The 23,815-nt window shown below is 37.8% G+C and overlaps 1 protein-coding gene across 1 annotated transcript in view; it reads left to right on the top strand.

The window, feature by feature from the left end:
* LOC102877262 (double-stranded RNA-specific editase B2-like) overlaps positions 1 to 23,815 on the top strand; it is a 337,013-nt gene that overhangs the window by 266,447 nt on the left and 46,751 nt on the right. The window lies entirely within an intron of this gene.

Below are 23,815 nucleotides of genomic sequence, written 5' to 3'. Positions count from 1 at the left end.
GGACAGCGCAGGAGAGGAAGGCCCTCTATGAGGTGGATTGATTCAGTGACTGGGATAATTGGGATGGGAGTGTCAGAGCCAGTGCGATTGGCACAGGACAGAGCGGAGTTTAGGGCTGCTTTACATAGGGTCGCTATGAGTTGCAGGCGACTCGACGGCACATAACAACAACAACAATGTAAGTAGAAGAGGATATACAAAGGTAAACAGAAACAATAAAAAAAGAAACAGCAAGTTGACAATGATGAAACCTGGCCTGTCAATAATTACACATAATATGACTGGACTAAACACATCAATCAAGAGAAAAAGAGTAGCAGAATGGATAAAAGAACAAAGCTCATCAATATGGTGGCTACAAGAGATACATCTAAGACATTAAGAGAAAGATAGAGTTAAAATTAAAGACTGGAGGAAAAAATATATATCAAATAAATGGCATCCACAAAAAAGCAGGAGTGGCAATACTAATATGTGATAAAATAGACTTCAGGATGAATGTTCATTAAAATTAATAATAATTTTAAAAAGCAAATTAGACTTCTTGATGAAAACTATCATAAAAGATAAAGAATAGCACTGTATAATGATTAAAGGCACAATAGATCAAGAAGACATAACCTTGGTCAACATCAATGCACCAATGATAGACCACAAAATACATAAAACAACTATTAACAGAATTGAAGAAAGAAATAGACAGCAACACAATATTGGCAAGAGACTTTAACACACCACTCTCACCAAAGGACAGGTCAACTCAAAAAAGAAACTTAACAAAGATGCAGAAGATCTAAACTGTACATTCAGCCAACTCAACTGTGTGGGTGTATTCCAAGTACTGCACCTAACTAAAACTCAATACACTTCTTTCTCAAGTGCTAATGGCATATTCTCCAAAATTGATCACATATTAGGGCACAAAGCAAACCTCAGCAAATTTAAAGCATTGAAGTCATAGAACTAGAAATTAACCACAAGATGATAAAACTACCTGTGTGCTAGATAATATCCTGCTAGAAGTAAAGAATTAAATGAAAAAGTTCCTTGGGGAAAAGTAATAATGAAAGTACAATCTACCAAAACCTCTGCAATACAGGTAATTCTCAGGGGGCAGTTCATACCAATAAGCAAACACATAAAAAATGAAAAAAGAAGTAAAATTTGTAATCTAACTCAATACTTCCATCAAATAGAAAAGGAACAATAATCTAACCCCACAGCCTCTAGAAAGAAGAAAGCAAATTACGAAAACAAGAATGGAAATCAATGATATGGAAAACAATTGAAACCATCAACAAGACCAGAAGCTAGTTTTCCAAGAGTCAATAAAACTGACAAGCAATTGGCAAACTTACCAAAAGTAAAGAAGGAGAAGGCACAAATAGCTCAGTTAAGGAATGACTCAATTCAGGTGACATCAGAATAAATCTAAAGGTAATGAAATCTATAATATCAAAATTTTATCAGAAGCTCTACTCTTATGGAAGAGGAAAGGGGCAAATTACTTGAAACTCATGCCCCACCCAGACTGACACAGACAAATGTAGAGCCCTTGAACAGACTCTTCTCAAAAGAAGAAATTTCATAAGTCATAAAAAGACTCCATCACAAAAAAGAAGTCCTGAATGGCTTCATGACTGAATTCCACCAAATATTCGGAGAAGTTTTATTACCAACTCTACTTACATTATTTTAAAAAATAGAAAAAGGACACTCCAGAGCCATTCTATGAAGCAAGCATAACCCTAATACCAAAACCAGGCAAAGACATTACAAAAATAGAAAACTACAGACCAATATCACTTGTGAATATAGATGCAAAAATCCTAGGCAAAAGAATCCAACAGCACATCAAATAAATAATACATCAGTGACCAAGTGGGATTCATAACAGGCATGCAAGGGGATGGTTCAACATAAGAAAAACAATCAGCATAGTTCACTACATTAACAAAGCAAATCACAAGAGCCATATGATGCTAGCAATTGATCTAGAAAAGGAATTTGACAAAATCCACTTCCCTTTCCTGACTAAAACACTCAGCAAAATAGGAAGGTCCATGATAGCAGACTTTCCTAATGTAATTTGTCTTTTGATTTCCTGACTGCTGGTGTTTAGAGTGTTGATTGTGGATATGAGCAAGCTGTAATTTCTAACAACCTCAATCTCTTCCAGTTGGCCCAGTGGTGAGAATCTTTGTCTTCTTGATGTTGAGCTTCAATCCACATTGAAGACTAAAGTACTTGACCTTCTGCATCAAGCGTGGTCAACTGATATTCAATAATGAAATAAAATCTGTCAAATGGGGAAATAACAACCTCGTCAACAAATAGTGCTGGCAAAACTGGGCAGCTACCTGCAGAATGCTGAAACAGGTTCCACACCTCACAGCATACACAAAAATCAACTCAAGGTGAATTTCGGAGTAAAGCCCAAAACCATAGAGTTCATAAGAGACAAAATATGACCAAGTGTAGAGGCCCTAGTCTATGGTATAAAGAGACTGACAAATATAGCCAGAAATGCACAATCTAGAGAGGATAAAATTGATGAATGGAAGCACGTGTTAAGATTAAATCCCTATGAGCATCAAAAACCTTTTTCAATAGAGTGAAAAGAAAATCTACTAACTAGAAAAAAAATTTGGTGGTATCATCTCAGACAAAGATCTCATAACAAAAGCTTACAGAATACTACTGGACCACCAGAAGAAAAAGACTGATGATGTGATTACAAAATAGTCAAAAGATATGAAAAGACTTTTCACAGAGGAAGACATTTAATGGCCAACAGACACATGAAGAAATGCTCAAAATCATTAACAATAAGAGACATGCAAATCAAATCTATAATGAGATATTTTTTCACCCCAGTAGTAGTGGCAAAGTTTAGCATGGCAGCAAGAAATAAATGTTGGAGATGATGTGGAGAGATGGCAACTCTCATACACCGTTAGTGGGATTGTAAAATGATACAACCACTCTGGAAGGCAGATTGATATTTCCTCAAAAAGCTGAACATAGAGACTGTATGACTCATCTATTCCACTATTAGGAATATTCCTCAAGGAAATTAGAAATGGGACGCAAACAGAAATTTGTACACCTATGTTGATAGCAGCATTATTCACCATCACAAGAACATGGAAACAGCCCAAGTGTTCAACCACAACTGAATGGATTGAGAAATTATGGTACATTCACACCATGGAATACTATGCAGCACTCAGGAGCAATGATTTTTAAAAAATTACATAACTTGAGACTGGAGAGCATCATGCTGAGTGAACTAGCTCAGTCTCATAAGGACAAATACTGTGTAAGATCATTATTGTAAAATTAGAAGGATAATTGGTAAAACATGCATAGAGTTCCAAGTGGGGAAGGGGTGGGAGCAGATGGGTGAGGGTGAACAGAGACAAAAATCACAGGGCTGCACAATTTGGTAGGTGGAGAGGGTAAAAGAAATGGGAAAAATCCATCAGGGACCTGAAAAGACAGGAAATGGTGGCCATAGTCCAGTGGTGATTCATTTAATAAAACGTGATGAGTTGGAATGATCATTTGAAACAAAATATGAATGAAGAATGGTGTGAAACACAATGTATATGAACTTTGTAAGCAGATCAATGCAAAATAAAAATGTTAAAAAGTTTATAACTAGATAATAATACTAGTTAAAACTCAATGGCACATAACAACAACAACAACAAAAACAGCATATCCCTTTTAAACAGTTCTCTCCCTCATCTGTTTCAATGCAGTATACATAATTTATCCCATCTTTCTCAGTCTCCCCCCAGTCCCTATGTCAGTCTCATTTTACAATGTTCTGGCATATATTAATCATTCTATAAAGAAGCGGCTATTCCTTGGAAAGGAACATCATGCTTAGAAATGTGAAGGTTCAGTGAAAGAGAAGAAGACCCTCACTAAAATGGATTGACACAGTGACTATAGCAATAGTTCAAACATGTCAGAGATGATGAGGATGGCACAGGATAGGACAGGATTCAGAGCTGTTCTTCATAGGGTCAATAAGAGTGTCAATAAGGCAAATAACAGCATCGTTATCTAGTCATGATTATAATTTATCAATTAGTTAATGAGCATTATTATACATAACAAAGAAAAGGCCTACAAGTCACCTTAGGAATATAAAAGGGAAATAGAAAGTATTTCTAACTCGTAAAACATTACATGTTATCAAGACCTTGTAGGAGTACACTCCTTTAGGCCTTTTATGTGGTACAAAATATTGTACATATAGTTAACAGTCAGTAAATACTTATTTACTGAACAAATAATTGAAGCATATTCTTTTGTGAGAATGGTAATTATGTAAAATATTAGTAATATTAATAAATGCAGCCTCACAGAGCACAATCTGAAAACAAAATTTAAAGACCATTTTGCTTTTCATTGTCCCATAAAGATAATCATATAGAAATTTAAAAAAAAATGTTTTCTATCACTCCCTAATTTTTTGTCCTCCATTGCCAAGGAAAGAAAGAAGTTATTTCTATGTTTTAGGAACGTGTCTATAAACAGTTCTTATCATCTAATTTTTTCCCAAGGGAATAAGAATGCTTTCCAAATGCTCTTTGGAGCCCAAAGTAATTTACATCTAGTAATTAGTAAATTATATTTAGTAATTTAGAAAGTTCTCTGTTAATAGATACTGTTTGGTGTGGGTAGCTGTGAAACGGAAATATTAAACTGAATTATTTCCTCAACAATTTCATATGACTTGTATATATGCTAAAATGAAAAGAAATGAATAAAATTGTATCTTTAATTGAAGTAGAGAGAGTGCATCTAGTAGATGAATTTGTAATGCTCTTTGTAAATTCCCTTTAATGCCAATGAAAAATTAGCTAGAGACAGTTATAGCAAGAGATCTAAACAAATAACACAGCTACATTATTTCCCACCAATTGATCAAAAGCAATGTGCAGGTATTCCCTTTTAAGATCAATAATACCTAAGTAATAATATAAATTAAACCACAACAGGCATTCTGCTGAGCGCAGAATTCCATGAATAACAATTGATGTCATTTTGCAATGTCAGTAGAAAGATAGGCTTACAGCAAAATATGTTACAGAAAGCCTGAAATTTTTACAGTGGTTTAAAATGAGCCATAAAACATTGTGTAGAAAACTTCCTAGGGTTCCATCAATAGGATAATTTTTCATATTTCCTTACATATCACTTAATGTTCCCAATAATACTTTTCTCTCCTTTTTTTCTCCATCCTCTTTTACATTGGCTTCAGATTTTCTCAAATACTCTTATTGTAAAACTGTTAACTTTGTAGGAGAATTATGTGTAGAGAGAGTGTGTGCTAAGGAAAAATGGTCATGACTTAACTGATAGGGCTCATTATTGATTTTCTCTAATCCTTTATCAAGGGATAAGAGCTTTCTTGGAAAGAAGAGTGTCCATTCTTTTAATGAGAAATATCACAGTGTTATTTTTCCACCCATGTGACCTTAACATTCTTGTAGTCAATACCGTTATGTTACTATTGTTACGTACTATGAGTCAGAACATACTCATAGCTGACCCTCCAAAGGGTTTTCAGAGGCAGCAAATCATACAGGAGGAGATTGCCTATCTTTTTCCCCAAGAGCAGCTGGTGGATTCAAACTACATGCCTTTGGGATGGCAGCACAACTCTTTACCATTAGGCTACCAGAGCTCCCACTTAGAATAATAGAACCTAGTGTCCATTAAGTCTGTTCTGACCCATGATCAACCCATCTATGTCAAAGTAAAACTGTTCCAAAACGTTTTTCAATGGCTAATTTATTGTCGGTTGGATTTCCAGGCCTTTTCTTCCTACTTGCCTATTTTCAGTTAGCAGATGAGCAGGGTTAACTGGTTACACCAGGGACTCCAACATTTCTCTAGGAATCATTTCATCGATTAATTTCTCTCTGTATTAAATAATAAGTCCATTTGCATGCTGAAATGGGAGATTCTAATAGCTCCTTGCTCTATCCATAGTCATTTTTGTTAGCATTCAGTAAAATCATGAAGCTATTTCCTCGTTCCTCATTGCCATTTGAAATATTGTCTTAGTGCAGCCACTCTCCAGAATCTGTTCTTCAGCTGTACACAAATGACTCTGTTGTTGTTGCATACAATGGAGTCAGAAACGACCCATAGCTGACTTCCCAGTGGTTTCTCTGAGGAAGTAAATGCATGAGAGCTAATTGCCCATCCTTCCCCTGTGGAGCAGCTGGTGGATTTGAACATCATGACTTCAGACAGTACAACTTGTTGCCATTAGGCCACCTGAACTCCAGCCTAAAACCTAAATGGTGCTAGGTTGTTCAAAAGCTGTGACTTCCTTCCCTTCTGCATTATCCAGAGTCTGACCACCCTGCTTGAGTATGAGTGGTAATAGCCTTCATTATACATCGTGTAGTCTTTGTCCATCCCTCAAAAAAAGGTTCAGGATCATATTTTACTAATTAAAATCTTCTATTTTTCAATTTCTTTTAAAATTTGGCTTCTTTTATCTGGTGTCCCCTAATAGGTTATACACTACTAATAGTGGCAAAGACTGACAGTTTGAACTCAACAGCTGCTCATGGGGAAAAAAATTAGACATTCCGTTTCTGTTGAGATTAAAACCTTTTAAGTTCCATGGGAAGGTTCTACACTATCCTACAAGGTAAGGTCCCTGAGTCAAAATAGAATGCATGGTACAAAACAACAACAGGCAAAATCGTCTTATACTGCTTATAGTCCCTTTCCTCACAGTTGTGATAGTGCATGAACATAATCAGTACGTAGTAAATGCTCATGAAGAGCAATGATGTCTATTTGAAGACTAAGGTGCACTTGAATTATACTATGATCTTTTCCATCACTTAATACAGAACTAAGAATTGAACAATGAGTAAGCATAACAGAAGAAGAATTGGTGCATTTAAGTTGTGGTATTGGAGAAGAGGAGTATTGAATACACCAAGAACTGCCAAAAGAAAAAGTGTAGCCCAGAGTGCTTCTTGGAGGCAAAGATGGTTAAGTTTTATCTCATATACTTTGGGCATGTTTTTAGAAGAAGCTATTCTTTGGAAAGGAATGTCAGGCTTGGAAAGTGGAAGGTCAGCAAAAGAGAAGATCTGCCCCGCCCCAGAAGATAGATTGACACAATGACTGCATCAGTGGGCCCAAGTGTGTCAGAGACGATGACAATGGTACATGATAGGACAGGGTCACTATGAGTTGTACTTGACTTAACAGCACCTAACAACAACAATAACAAATGCTCATGGACTTAATAATTAGATAAGCATTTTGAAATACAAAGCACTCTGTAGTGAAGACTTAGATTCTGTTCTTAACAAAGGAACCTTTGTGCAGCCACCACCCATCTGCCAGCTGAAGTTTCTGTGTTGCTGTGACTCTGCTCAGGTTTCAGTGCGACTCCTACATGGACAGACCAGGAAGAAATACCTGGTAATCTACTTTTGAAAATAAGCCAAGAAAAACCTCTGTGGATCACAACAGACTGATCAATAATCAATCATAGATCTAGTAACATTTTGTTCCTGTTCTGAATGGGCACATGAATCAGGACCTGACTGAACAGACTGAAGAGCAGCTAATAGAAACAACAAATGAAATCTACCATAAAAAGTCACATAAAGCCAAATGTGATTAGAACAGAATCAATAGAATTACTAGGAAAATTCTTAGACAGTGACAGTCTTTTAGAAAGTGGAAAATATCTGTCTATTCAATGTGTGGATCACAACAAACTGTGGCTAACTCTGAGAAGAATGGGAATCCTAGAATACATGATTATGCTTATGTGAAACCTATACTTGGACAAGGAGGCAGTCATCAGAACAGCACAAGGAAACACTGTGTGATTCAAAATCGGGAAGGATGTACACAAAGGACGTGTCCTATCTCAATACTTTTTCAATCTATATGTAGAACTGATCATTCAGGAGGCTGGGCTCTATCAGGAGGAATGTGGCATCAGGATTGGAGGAAGACTCATCAACAACTGCATTATGCAGATGATACAACCACCCTGCTTGCTGGAAGTGAGGAGGACCTGAAGTGCTTGCTGCAGAAGATCAAGGACTGCAGCCTTCAGTATGGATCTCAACATCAAGAAAACAAAGATTTTCACCACTGAACCTTTTGGCAGCATCATTATAGATAGTGAAGAGATTGAGATTTTTTTAAACAGCTTCAACTTGCTTGGCTCCACAATCAACACTCTTGGTACCAGCAACCAGGAAATCAAAAGATGAATTGCATTGGGAAAATCTTCTCTCAGGGGCCTCTCCAGAGTTCTGAAGAGCAACAGTGTCAGTCTGAAGACAAAGGTGTGCCTGATCCATCCCATGGTGTTTGCAATTACTTTCGATGCAATTGCATCGGACAGCCGGACAATGACTAAGGATGATAGAAGAAGAATTGATATCTTTGAGTATGGTGCTGGAGAAGACTATTGAGTACACCATGGACTGCTAAGAGAACAAACAAGTTCAACCTGGAGAGGATGAAACCAGGATGCTCCTTGGAAGCAAGGATTCTGTAGCTTCTTCTGACATACTTTGGGCGTGTTTCAAGGAGGGACAGACCTTGGAGAAAGATATTATGCTTGGAAGGGTAGAGGAACAGCCCAAGAGAGGAAGATCCTAGATGAGATGCATTGACTCATTTACTGGGGTAATGGGTGTAAGTGTGTCAGACAATAAAGATGGCTCAAGATAGAACAGTGTTCAGGGCTGTAGTACACAGGTTCACTGTGCATTACAAGTGATTCAATGGTACATAGCAACAACAGTGTGTGTGTCTAAACATACACACATGCATATATATATTTTTTTCACATTCTATGCTTTCAGTATAAAAGCAATGTTAGTTAAAATTCTAGAGCAAAATACCCTTCTGAAGATAAAAGCTAGTGTAAATGTTCCAGATGAGGAGAATCAATTCCCTTTGAACTAATTGGTTTTGCACGGAAGCAGAAATACATGGTCACAAGCAAACTTAAATACATCTTTAGTAGAATGAGATCAAATAGATTATGAAATTGTTAGTGAATTCAGTGCTAAGACTTTTTACTATATACCACATTTTCTGCAAAAAATAATACTCCACACATTCTATGACAAAGAAAATGAGTCAGTTAGTTTATCAGTTTCAACAATCAAAAATCTGTTGATAACCTGTAATGGAAAATTTACTTTGACCAAGTACACTTTTAAAATTCATATGTTAATTCTGATATTTGTTTCATAATAAATGTTTTCATAAAAATTAGCAAAGGAAAAGATGTAGTAAAATAACATATAATGATCAGAAAACAGATATTACAACGAATCATGGTATTTTTAATAGATTTTTCTCATCTCTAACATGCCATGATTAAAAGTATTTCTTTCTATTCTTTGCATTCACAATTTCCTCAGCTTTTCCTTCCCAATTAAGTAGCCAAACAATACCTACTTCCATACATAATAAAGAGAATGAATCAAGTTTTTCTTAGATCATTATTGTACACTGAGAGTTTATAAGTCTCTTTTGGGATGAAAAAGAACATGTAGTTGTGAAATTTGTGATCATTAAAATAAGGAATAGGTGTAAAGTAATTAAAAATTTGGAAATATGTATCATATTTTATTTTCCATTACAAAATCAGAAATGCCTTCACCAGTATAATTTATCTTTCATTGGATCTGTAAACTTAATAATAATGACATTGTAACTCTTGTCCATAAAGCCTTCTATTTAAAGTCTGCACTGATTTCTTTAATGCCTTTATGAGTCTCCATCCAATATGTCCACATTGTTTTAAAATAAATCTACTTAGAATACAGTGCTTCCCACCCTTCTTTTCATGCAGGATGCTAGTTATTGTCAGCGATGATGTAGTTAGTGTATGGTTATGTGAAATTTTTTTCATGGCACTCAGCGATACTTCTGAAACACTTCCACTACATCCTTGTTTCTTTCTAATGCTTCTGTAATGGTGAACTGCTTAATGATCAATATTTGGCAGTGTCTATTTTCTCTTTTTGTTGTGTTCCCAACTTTCTCAAGCCATTCCCTCAAATATTGTAAATACCCTATTAATGATTTGTAGAGATCTATGTTTACCTTTACATTTACTTCTGAATCTTAAAATGTTTGACTTGTCCCATGAAAATGCTGCAATGTATTATTCCACAAAACCCATATTAATACACATTCTAGTGTTTGCATTTTGTTGGCAATACTTTCTACTGCTCTTTTGGCGACTTGTCTTCAGCAATATTTCCTAAAGCACCTAGAATCTGAATGTTCAATTCCAAACTTGCCTTATTGCTACAACATTTACTTTCCAATATGTATTTGAAAGACACATTAGTATTTTACCATTGCCTAAATGTGCCATATCAACCCCAGACTGGTGCGTACAGACAGCAAAAAGATGTGCAGAATAACTCAACAGTAGGAAAAAGAAAATTAAACTGCTTCCAGACAACATTCTACTCTATTACAGCCTACAAAATGAAATAAATATGCAATACATGACATTTTCTCTTGCGTGCTTTTATAATGCCTTGTAATATTGACCACATTGTCATAAGACTGGCCTCTGAATTTAGACCAACTTTGCAAGTCAATTTCATTTAAATCAATTCACAAGTTCTGCACAAATGTGTTTTAAGCTAGTAAATGTGATAAATCACTTCACAATTTTTTTTCATCTGTTGGTTACAAGTATCTCATAAAACATTACTAAGCTTATCTATAGGAAAAATAACAAGTGAAATGTACAGATGGAAATATCAAGGTATATTTCTTTCACTTAAAATAGTTGATCAAACTTAATCATTTACTGTTGTGTGCCATTGAGTCTGAAGTAACTCAAAGCCGACCCTCTAGAGGATTTTCAGAGGAGTAAATGGCAAAGGAGGAGGTTGCCCTTGATACTATTGGATTCAAACCCACATGCTTTGGGATTGCAGTGAAGCATCTTGCCACTAGGTTCTCAACAAATTTATTAATTCTTTGCAATTTAGCTATAGAATAAGTTGCCTTTCCTTGTGTTACCATGTTTTGAGATGTGACCTACTAAAAATGGATCTACCTGAGCAACAAGGTCAGGTATACTCAGAAACTTTCCATTTTATATGGACTTAACTGCTTCATTTCTTCCTTAAAATAATAATAATCTACGTATGGCATTCGTTGTAATCAAAGCAACACCACATTGTAAAACATTTCCAATACTTCTTTAATTTGTGTTTCCAAAAGTATGACGTTAGTTTCAATATGACAACATGCAACCTCTGTGAATTGAACTGTTTTCATTATTAACAACTTATATTTGAGTTGCTCCAATCACAAGATTCATGCATGTTGCTAGATGGCATCAAGCCAATACTGACTCAGAGTGGCACATCAAATGGAAACCCTGCTTGATCCTGTACCATTCAAAAACTCTCCACTGTATTTAAGTCCATTGTTGCTGTCACTGTGTCAATCCATTTTGTTGGTGATATATCTCATTTAAAATACTCCTCTCCTTCTTCAACACTCCACTTTTCCAAACATAAAAGATCCTTTCAAGACTGGCTTCTCCTGACAAGATGACCATGACTGCAAGTCTCACCATCCTAGTCTCTAAGGAGCACCCGAAGGCTGTAGTTACTCTAAGATTTGTTTCTTTTTTGGAAATCCATGATATATTTAATACTTTTTGCCTTATAATTTTCACTATTGTCTCTGCACCCAGAAATATATTCTAATGTCAGACCCTTTTGGATTACCATCCAAAAATGTGACATGAATTTTCAAATGGATCACTGTGATGTTGACAAACATGGGCCTCTTTCAATCAGTTTATATCATTGGAAGAAAAATTATTTCAAAAAGTGGGTTTATAGTTCTAGTACTTATTGAATTTGCACATGCATCAATTTCAGATTCTAATAGTTGCCCTTTATACACTGTTGTTGTGAGTTGGTTTTATGCTGGAAGTTATGATGGCCTCTCACATCTTGAGGAGGGACATGTATGGAACGCTCAGGGCTCCTAAGACTTTCTTTTCATCCCAAGTGGGTGTCAGCAGATGAGACTTGCCAGATGAGCTGGAGGTCTCTGGCTATCAGTCCACCAGCCTGTGTGTGTGCTGGAATTTTTAAATGCTGTAGGGCCCTCGTTTCATTGTTTTTGGTCAAACATTTTTCTAGGTGGTGTAGTACTGGTCTGTCCATTTGCTGTACAGAGGTAACTCGTGGTTGCTGTGATGCTGAGCACTGTGACCCTGATGTGCCAAATGCAATATTGGTCACCCATGGTGGACAGTGTTTGGTGGAGCTCCCCGATTAAAACAAGCTTAGACGCAGGAATAGCATCCACTTCCAAAATAGCTTGCTTCCAGAAACCCTATGTACCTGGAGAAAGGATCAGAATTATACAAGTGTTCAGGTCTTTTGTTCATAGGGTCGCCTATGACTCGACAGCACTTAACAACAACAACAAGTTCTATTATTTATTGGATTTGCACATGCATCAATTTCAAATTTTAAAATAGTTGCCCTTTATAAACTATAGTTAATTTGTTATTTTTTTTTTTACTACAGCAAGCAATGTGTGAAGTTTAGGGGGAAAAGTCTGCTCCACTCATATGGCTATTAGTAATTTCAGCACTAGCAGTAGTGTTGTTTTTTAATATCACCAAGATTACTGCAACTCAGAACAACCGTTTGAAAGCATATCTGCACATTGCACTGTCCTGTGCCATCCTCAGGATCCCCGCCGTGCTCAAGCCCATTGTGGTGGGAGCTGCATCAATCTGTCTTGTTAAGGATCTTCCTTTCTTGCTCTGCTCCTCTAACTGTCCTAGAAGGATGTCTCTTCTAAACTCTAGGAAAAACCAGTACTAGTGCAATCAGTTTTACCTATTAAACTTGAATATTTAATAGAATAAATCTTTTTCTTTATTACATTTTAAAAAGAAAGCTAACTTCAGAGTTTTCTTGAGAGATCCACCAACCATCGACTTTTATCTTCTCTAAGCTTTCATGTTTTCACTTTTCTAAGTTGTGGCCTTTCATTCTACTTGATTATAAAATTATGTCACTTTAGAAAATTTGGTTCTTCCAATAGCAAACAAACTTGGATAATTGACAAAAATAAAATTTAAAACCCAAATATCATTTATATTCGTTCAAATTTGGATGTTAACACAAAAATTTATATTTGAAATTTAGTAGGTAGGTCTAAGTTGGTGAAAAGAAATAGTACTTAGAGGCCGTCAGAAATCATTTCATTCTTTTCTTGTGCAATATTTGTTGGTGGGTCCTTTGTAGACCTCCTGAGTAGTTGTCACCTTGAAATATTGTGTAAAAACTTGCACATTCACCTTTTGCCCTTTCATGCTGTGTCTTTACAGTCTATTGGATTGCCTCTGATATCCAATAGAGGCAAGAACAATCGGAAGAACACAACGCTAACCCAATGGTGCATTCATTCTAAAATTAGCTTTGTTAACTTTGCGCAGGACCAGATATATCACAATTTATGTGATTACAGTGCCTTTGCCATATTCTTATGGAGCTGATGAAAAAGAAACCTGAAGGAGAGGTTATATGCAACTAGTCTGAAATAAAAAGGAAACTATAACTGCTTATCATATACAAACTTCATAAAATTATATCCATCTTATTCAGTGCCCAGCCCATTCCCTTCCATAGCAGCACTCACTTTTCATTGTGTCCTATCTGCTTGGCATCTACGGCTCTTTGCTTTGGACAAATAGGAATCCTGTTTTGTGGAAACCCTGAACACATATTTGTCTTGCTTATTGAGTAATTCATCCCTGGCCTCAAACCAAGGAACACCAAGCACTGCCAGCAGCCACCAGAAGCTGGAGAAGAGGCATGGCACCAGCTTTCCCCTAGAGCCTCTAAGGGAGTGTGATCCTTCCCACACCGTTACTTCAGATCTGGCCACAACTGTGAGAGAATACATTTCTCCTGCTTAACCCACCAAGTCTGTGGTAATTAAATACAGGGCCTCAGGGAACTAATAACTAGGATAAGCAAATTACTCGCTACCTAACACATTTGGTCTTTGAAAAATTATGGAAACAGATCAAACCATAGTAAAATTAACTTTTCAATTCCTATCCCAGTGAGACTAAATAAAGCTGCAGAAGTGGGTTATTTCACCATGTCAATGAAAATTGACTTTCAAAACCAAACATTAAAGCTAAATGGCACCTAATAACAAATGCGGCACACTAAAGGTTAGTCCATTTTCTCCTCAGCTAAATACTTCAAGACTGACTAAATCCCTGCCCCTCAGTGGACAAGGAGCTGACTATAGCAAGTGTGCTTTGTCATGTGCCATAGTCCCTTAGATGTCTGTCTGTCTGTCTGTCTGTCTGTGAGAGTATGAGATTCCATGCTCCATAAATAGGGCCAACTCTTCAGTCTACTTAAAAACTGGGGAGAGATAAAATGGTATTTTCCCCCCTTTTGTCTCAAAGAATCAAAAGTTGAGTGGCATATAAAAATCTAAATCTTCTGGAACTAATGTTCCTTTAGATATGGTTTCTAATTTTAAGTACCTGAGCTTGATTATTGATCACAATGTGTCCTTAAATGAGCAGATTAAAACTTTCTCCATAAAAATGAACTGTAAAAAAATTATAGTGCTCTCGGGAGAATAAGACACTGTCTGATTTCTAAACGTCGATGTCAGAATGTGAAGAGCAAGCTGCTTTTTCTGATTATGGAGATTGGCTGCTTCAAAATTCTCTCAGTGTGAGTTTCTCTATCCTCTCTACCACCCAGCCCACCTGGGGGGAAAGTCTGACACGCTTTCTATTTGGTATATTGACAGTTCACTTACTTTTAAAATGTTAACAGTTCTATTGAAACTAAATTGAAGTGTGCTTTACTTTTCTAATCTCCACATGTAACCAGTAGCCAGTTGATAATGAGGCGTTTCTGACTCTTGGTGACCCCAGGTGCACCAGTGTAGAATTATACTCCGTAGGGTTTTCAAAGGCTGATTTTTCAAAAGTTCATCATCCAGCCTTTTGTCTCAGGTGCCTCTGGGTAGATTCAAACCACCAGTATTTTAGTTAGCAACTAAGCTTTTTAATAGATTAGTCCACTCACACCAGCTCATTGCCATTGGTTCAGAACCAATAGATAGTTGACCTGCAAGAGGTTTTCAGAGACTGTAAATCACAGGAGAGGAGATTATCCACTTTTCTCCCTTAAAGCAACTGGTGGATTCTAACTACCTGACTTTGGGTTGGAAGCCTCAAGAACTCAAAATATAGATCATTTTAAAACAGCTGCTTTTCATAACACCCTCGCCAGGATTTTCACAGCATACTTTACTAGACTCTTTACTCATTCTCCGAGATTGTGTGGTTCTTTTACTTTCAAGTGAAATTTTATACAAGTTTTTTTTTCAGGAAAGTGGTAAGCAATAAAGTCCAAAATCAGATAGAAAAGTAATCACAAATTAATAGTGTATTTGTTATCTTTTCATTTCCTGCACAATGTGAAGTGGGCAGAGCAGCACAATTATTTTCATTTAAAGGTATCACCACCAATCCACCCTCTGAGGACATTGTGCAGACCATGTACATACAGCAAAGGACTGAAAAGTGATATTTCTGCAAAAGAGAAACTGTTACTCACTAGATGAACAGGATTTAAAATTAATGTTAAAAGAAAATATAAGAATAGATTAGGTATATCTTAGACACCTCCACAGAACAACACGAACATCAAATTAAGTGTGATGAATTATATAAGTGCTATGTTTTCTAAGAAGAGAGAATAGAGCTTGTAGTCCAGCAAAACAGTCCCAGTTGTGAACTTACATAGGATACACACATGGTAAAATCTGTGCCCTAGCATTGCCCAGTGCCAACTGTCAGGAATTAAGATGTATTGCTTTAGGCAAGTCTGCTTCCAGGGACCTCTCCAAAACACTGAGGAGTAATAATGTCAGTTTGAAGACTAAGGTACGTCTGATTCAGGCCACGGTCTTTTCAATTACTTGCTATGCATCTGAGAACTGGACGATGACTAAGGATAACAGTAAAAGAATTGATGCCTTTGAGCTGTGGTATTGGAGAAGAGCACTAATATCACATGGACTGCTGAAAGAAAGAACAGTGTTTCCTCTCACATATTTTGGACATTTTGCTAGGAATGGCTATTCCTTAGAAAAGGATGTCATGTTTGGAAGGATGGAGTGTCAGTGAAAGAGAGGAAGATTCCCCCCCCACCCCCATAGAGTTGGACTGACACAGAGACTTCAACAATGGGCTCAAGTATAACAGAGATGGTGAGGATGGCACAGGATAGGACAGGCTTCATATCTGTTCGTCAAGGGCTTGCTATGAGTTGTACTCAACTCAACAGCACCTAAAAACAACAAGCTGGTTCCCAGATTGCTTGACACCTGGAATTTGGGGTTATGTGTGTTCATAGTCAGATAGCCTATACCCTGCCTGAAGTTTGGGCTATGGATCTGAGAAACCAAGCTGAGATACTTTCAACAGAGAAGGGGAATTATTGTAAAGGTATAATGGAAAAGTCTCACCAAAGTGCAAGGTAAGAATACAGGCAGCAAAGGTATAACCTTCTCCAATTGTTTATGCTGTCCTCTGATTCTTCAGTCAGTTCTCTGTAGCTCCAGGCCTCCTTTCTCTCTTCCACCAAACTGTGGTGTTGAGGAATTAGCTAGACCTTGTACTGAACCACACTCAAACTTACACTTAACATGTGCCAGTCGTCAGTCCTCTCCCCACCCCGTTTTTCTCCTTCTCCTGCACTCTCAGCCCAACTATGGTTCTCCCAGAGAGGGACTTCAGACACCCAGAATGAGGGATGCAGATACTTTGGGTTCTCTGTTGCTAACTAAAAGCTTGCTGTTGGAACTCACCCAGAAGTGCCTCATAAGAAAGACCTGACAATCTGCTTCCAAAAGGTAAAGATAACCCAGCTCTAGTCCAACACGCACAGTGTCACCATGAGTTGAAATCAACTGTATGACAACAGGCGGTTTGTTTGCTTGGTAGGATGTGAAATAGAAACATGGCCAGGGAGAATAAATGTGTAAACCAGACACACATGCAGAGGGCCAGCTATAAAACTAACAGTCTCCAGGACAAAATAAAATTCAGGGTCCCTGCTTTAAAACTGATTTTAAGTTCCAAGAGGAAATCAAGTCTAAGAATCATCACATACCTGTGAAGCCACTCTTCCCACTCTCAGAATGTTGTTGTTGTTGTTGTTATGTGCCATCGAGTCACTTGCAACTCATAGCGACCCTGTGTACAAGAGCCCTAAACACCATTCTATCCTGTGTCAACCCCACCGTCTCAAACACACTCATTCCCACCACTCCACTCACAGAATCGATCCATCTCATCGAGGGTTTTCCTCTCCTGTGCTGTCCCCCCACTCTCCCAAACATGATGTCCCTCTCCAAGGACCAGTCCCTCCTTGCAACATGCCCAAAATATATCAGACGAAGCTTCAGAATCCTTGACTCCAGGGAACATTCAGGCTTCACCCTCTCCAGGACAAACCTGTTTGTTCTCCTAGCAGTCCATGGTATATTCAACACTCTTCTCAAGCACCACAGCTCAAAGGCATCAATTCTCTTTCTGTCAACCCTATTCACTGTCCAACTCTCCAATGCATAACACATAATTGTGAAGAGTATTGCTTGGATCAGGAGCACCTTAGTCTCCAGCCTGATATTGTTGCTCTTCAGTACTCTTAAGAGGTCCCTCACAGCTGACTTTCCCAATACAATTTGTCTCCTGATTTCCTGCATGCTGTTACCAATAGTGTTGACTGTGGAACCAAGTAAATTAAAACTGTTAACTATTTCAGTCTCTTCACCATCCATACTGATGCTGCCAATTGGCCCAGTGGTGAGAATCTTTGTTTTCTTGATGTTGAGCTTCAATCCATATTGAAGATATGACCTTCTGCAGCAAGCGCTTCAGGTCCTCCTCAGTTTTAGCAAGCAAGGTTGTATCATCCACATAATGCAGGTTGTTGATGATTCTTCCACCAATTCTGATGCCACATTCCTCCTTGTATAGCCCAGTGTCTTGGATGGTCTGTTCTGCATACAGATTGAAAAGGTATGGAAACAAAATACATCCCTGACAGACCCCTTTCTTGATTTTGAACCATGTAGTGTCTCCTTGCTCTGTTCTGATGACTGCCTCTTGGTCCAAGTAGAGGTTTCGTATTAGCACCATCAAATGTTCTGGGATTCCCATTCTTCTCAGAGTCAGCTACAGCTTGTTGTGACCCACACAGTCAAACGCCTTCGCATAGACAATTTCTGCCAAGATCCATCTAACATTAGCTATAATATCCCTAGTACCATGACCTCTTCTAAACCTAGCCTGCACATCTGGCAGTTCTCTGCCAGCCTGCACATCTGGCAGTTCTCTGTTGACATATTGTTCCAATTGTTTTTGGATCATTTTCATCAGAATCTTGCTTGCATGTGATATCAATGATATTGTTCAACAATTTCCACACTCTGTTGGGTCATCTTTCTTTGGAATGGGAACAAATACTGATTGATCTCTTCCAGTCAGTTGGCCAGGTGGCTGTCCTCCAGATTTCCTGGCACAACTTAGTGAGCACATCCAGGGCAGTGTCCGTCTGTTGAAACAAATCAATTGGTATGCTGAGGTAAAGCCTCGGAGGTGAGGTCATGTAGCCACACACTCCTAAAAAAAACCCAAAACCTGCCCCTGGAGTTGTACAATTTAATGGGGTGTGAGAGAAATTGGAAGAATCTGTTCTGGGGAAACAATGTATTCGAGTTTTGTAAATAGACTAGTGTAATTTAAAAATTTTAAAATAAAAAACAAAACCCATTGCTTTTGAGTCTATTGTGATCATGACAACTCTCCGTCAGGTTTCCAAGGCTGTAAATGGACTGTTCTCCATCCCCCCTGGGAGCATCTAGAGATTGTAAACCTCTAAAATGTCATTAACAGCCCAACACATAACACACTGCACCACCAGGACTTCTTATAAAGCCCCACCAGTAACTCTTAATGCCAAAAGCAAGTTTTCCTTAAGAGCAGTTCTCCACAACCATTGATGAATATCAAGGATTTAAACTTAGTCACCCAAAAACAATAACAGATAACCACAAAAGAGGTATTGCTTTCACCAAGTTCCAAATATTTAAAAAAACAAAAATACTAACTTTCCTAGAGACATCAAGAGAGATGTTGTTGGGTACCATTGAGTCTACCAGGACTCATAGTGATCCTATGAACAACAGAGCTGAACCTTGTCCTATCATGCGCTATTCTCATAACCCCAGTTATACTCAAGCCTGTTGTTAAAGTCTCTGTGTTGATGTGCCATTCTTCTTCCCCTTTTTCTCTGGCCCTCTACCTTTCCCGGCATGATATGTTTTTCCAAGGACTAGCCTTTCCTATTGTACTCAACCTGGTGACATCTAACAACAACCTTTCCTGACAACATGTCCAAAGTCTACGAGACAAAGTTTCACCATCCTTGCCTCTATAGAGCAACCTGGTTGCACTTCCTCCAATATAGGCTTGTTTGTTCTCTTGGCAGTTGATGAGATATTCCTTATTCTTCTCCAGCACCACAATTCTAAGTCATCAGTTATTCTCCTGTCATCCTTATTCATTGTCCAACTTTCACATGCATAGGAAGCAATTAAAAATATTGCTTGGATCTGGTATACCTGAGTCTTTCAACTGACACCTTTGGTTTTTGGCATTTAAAGAGGTTCGTGACAGCAGAGGTTCCCAGTGCAACACACATCCTTTCACATCTTGACTGCTATTACCACAGGTGCTGATCGTGGACAATTTAAATAGTTTCTCTAAGTGGTATGATATTGCCTCCTGGCCCAGTGGTGAAGATTTTTGTTTTCTTGATGTTGAGATGTAATCCATTTTGAAAGCTATAGTCTTTGGCCTTTGTTAGCACATATTTCAATGCCTCTTCACTTTCTGCAAGCAAAGTTGTGTTATCTGCATAGCATGACTGTTGATGAGCCTTCCTCTATATATCTCTCTCTATATATATTTCCTCTGAGGGAAAGTTACATATAGAGAGAGAGCTCTGGTGACTTAGTGGTAAGGAGTTACAGGGCCAACCCAAAAGCTGCTCTGCCGAAGAAGGATAGACAATCAATTCCTGTGTGATTTACAGCTTCTAAAACCTGCTGAAGTGTCAGCTCTGAGTCAATTCCAACTTGACAGCTCCTAACAACAATGTTTATTTATGCACATGGCCAGGAGAGACCAGTCCATGGAGAAGGACATCATGCTCAGAAGAGTGGAAGAGAGAAAGACCTCAGATGAGATGGAGTGATACAGTGGCTGGGACAAGGGGGGTAGGAGTGTCGGAGTCAGTGAGACTGGCTCAGGGCAGGGCAGGCTTCAGAGCTTTTGAACATAGGGTCACTATGAGTGGCAGGCAACTCAACAGCACATAACAACAACATATATATAAATGTATATATAATAGACACATAATACATCAGAGAGCTGGACAATGACTAGGGACAATAGAAGGAGAATTGATGCCTTTGAGCTGTGCTATTTGAGAAGAGTATTGAATATGCCATAGACTGTTAAGAAAACAAACAGGTTCTTCCTAGAGAGGGTTAAACCAGACTGCACCTTGGAGGCAAGGATTATGAAGCTTTGTCTGTCATACTTTAGGAAGAGGAACATCATTCTTGGGAGGGTGGGGGACAGCACAGGAGAAGAAGACCCTGGATGAGACAGATTGACTCAGTGACTGGGGTAATGGGAGTAGTGTCGGAGACAGTGAGATTGGCACAGGATAGAGCAGGGTTTAGGGCTATTGTACATAGGGTCGCTGTGAGTCGCAGATGACTCGACAGCACATAACAACAATAACAAATACACCTACATGTGTACACATATATGTACTCATCCATTCATACATGCATGTGTGTGCTTATATGTGTGTGCACATGTATATGTGTGCCTATGTGCACATGCATATATGTACATGTGTATACACGCATATATATCACAGAGGACAGCTTAGTGAATAAAATTTAACATTCATTTATTATTACCAGTTGGGTAATAATAAATTGGGTAAAATGTGTGGGGTTTTTGCCATCTAGTAGCTTTCACTGAGTGCCTACAATGTATCGGGTGCTGTATTTAATGTTAAGAATAAACTGAGATTCTAGGAAGGAACAAATAAGTTGACAGTAGCCAGAGATTCCACATGAAGAAGAAAGTGAACTAAGCATGTGTTTTTTATGCTACTTGACAACCGTCCTGCAGCCTTCGCTACAATTTTGGAGAGTTAAAATTCCTCTCAGGGTCACATCAAGATGGTGAAACCAACAGAAAATAACACAAACTGTCCAAAACAATGCAATGGTAGATGTTCTTTCTCTCTGTCTTGTGGCTACGGCTCACACCTGTAGTGCCAGACTAAACTAGAGCCTATCCTGCGAGGAATCTTGTCATTGTTCTCATTGTTACTTGGAGGCCAAGATTTGAAGTGAACATGATTGCATCTCTTGGTTAAAGAAAAGCAGTCGTTTTTTTCCAAGATCTTTTCAACACTTATCTGTGGGGTTTCAGTGATTGACAAACAGACAAAAATATATTTATTTAGGGATTATCTATATTGAAAACTAGACAGGGGATGGGGGCTTTTTTTCTGTCAACATTGCAGTAATATCATCTGTTTGAACAAAATGAGAGGTATTTTTCCATTCAGTTCTGAACACTGAAAATTCTCCAGTTTATATTCAGGAAGACATTTGGTTTTATTGATCCTGCTAGCTGAATAAGTTTAAACTCCTATAACCAGGCAAAGAGAAGGTTGATTTTCTCCTTATTGTAAAGGTTATTAAGAGGGAAGCAGATATAGCAGTTATTTGTCTTTAGACAATCCTGTAGAATGAAAACAAAATGAAAAGTAAAACCCATTTCCATCAAGTTGGTTCTGACTCCTGGTGACCTTATAGAGTCAGAAGCATTCAAATATGTTCCAGAAGTTTTATTCAAAGCCAGTGCTTTGATAGCCTAATGTGCAAAGACATTGTCTGTGAATGCTAATTCTATTGTGCAAGATTTGGCTTATAAAACATTTGTAGATGGAGGGAATATCCATTTTTATACATATCCTTTTGATTGACAAGAAATTTAAAACTTCACTAGAAGTCTGATAAATTATAAAAGCTTTTTAAATTGTCTCACACCTAGTATTCTTACCTGAAAAACTAACTCGTAATTGTAGCATGCAAATCGACTGTAGCCATTTGCCACTACTGCTGTTTTGCAAACAAAACTGCTCTCATTAATGCAAAAGAATATTTAAGAAAGTCTGTACTTGACTTAGGAATAAAAATACACTAAAAATTAGTACCAAGAACTTTTATCATGAAATAGAGTTACACTTTTGTCACTTCTGTTACTGTCACCTCTTCTTTTTTCTCGCATAACTTCCTAGATTATATGGAGATGACTTTTGAATGTCTCTCCACTTTTTCATCTGTCCTTAGTAATGCCAAAATATTCTAGTGTCAGCTTTAAGAAGAATAGTCAAATCCCTCAATCAGTGCTCAAAAAATACCAAAATTGTTTCCCTTTTCTGGGGAAAGCTCAGAAGCAAACAAACCTAAAACCTCCTTTCCTCCACTTTTTTTTTTTTTAGAAATTCTGTAACACATCCATGAGAAGAAAAATAACACACATACACACAGAGAACCAAAGGCCATGGGCCCGCATGTCAAATTGGTATGTAGTGGGGAAAATAGAGTTCTAGACAGAAATAAGACCCTGGGTGACGTAAAGACGCAACTGCTTCACTGCTCATCAAAAGGATGACAGTTCAAACCCACCCGAGACATCTCAAAAAGAAAGGCATGATTATCTGCTTCCAAAAGATCAGTCTGGAAAACTCTGGTGCACACTTGCACTCAACAAACGTGAGGTTGGAAGCAACTTGAAGGCAAAAAACAATAACTAATGCAAAACGACCTGCCTGACACCTTGTAGGCACTCCACAAGGCAGAAATGCAGTAAAAAACACTTTTGTTGTTGAAGAAATATCTCCCTTGAAAACTTTCTGGTATTAATTCTTGGAAAAATTATATCCATGTAGGACAGCCATTTCATTCCTTTCTGGGAGAAATGATCTGACTTCTAGAAATGACCAATGTACTTTTTTTTAACAATGAAGTTATGCAAATCTGATCAACTAAAGTAAATGTTTCATAAAACCAATGACTGTTTAAATTGTGGGACTAAATTGTTTGTATATAAATATTACCTTTTATATTCCATTTGAGTTTTATGTAGATGAACACATTACTTTAATGACCTGCATTTACCGGGGGAGAGCAGGAGAGTGGCTCTCCGCAAACCTCGCCAGCCAGATGGCTGCCTTTTCTTGCATGAGATTAAAAGATGTTTCTCATTCACCGCGATGCTTCTGAGGCAAATTAATATTGCCAGCTAAATTGCTTGTGTTTTTGGAATAAAATTTAAAGAGAACTTTTTAAAGCAATTGGTGTCACAGGTTCTCAGAGCAGATTGCTCTCCAGGTAGAGCAAGCTGGTTTTAAACATTCAGTAATTAATGGAAAGAATTCTGTGTTAATTGACTGCTTCAGGAAAGGGAAATATAATGACTCCTTATTAATCATGAGAAGAGGTGTACAGCATGGAGACACCACAATAATTGCCTGAGTAGTGGAGAAATGTTAATTAATGAAAAGAA

The sequence above is a fragment of the Elephantulus edwardii genome, unplaced genomic scaffold (genome assembly GCF_000299155.1).
Source record: "Elephantulus edwardii isolate Elephantulus edwardi_28Jun2011 unplaced genomic scaffold, EleEdw1.0 scaffold00073, whole genome shotgun sequence".
Taxonomy (NCBI): domain Eukaryota; kingdom Metazoa; phylum Chordata; class Mammalia; order Macroscelidea; family Macroscelididae; genus Elephantulus; species Elephantulus edwardii.
The sequence above is the reverse complement of the archived record's forward strand: the minus strand, read 5'-3'. Positions and strand labels throughout refer to the sequence as shown.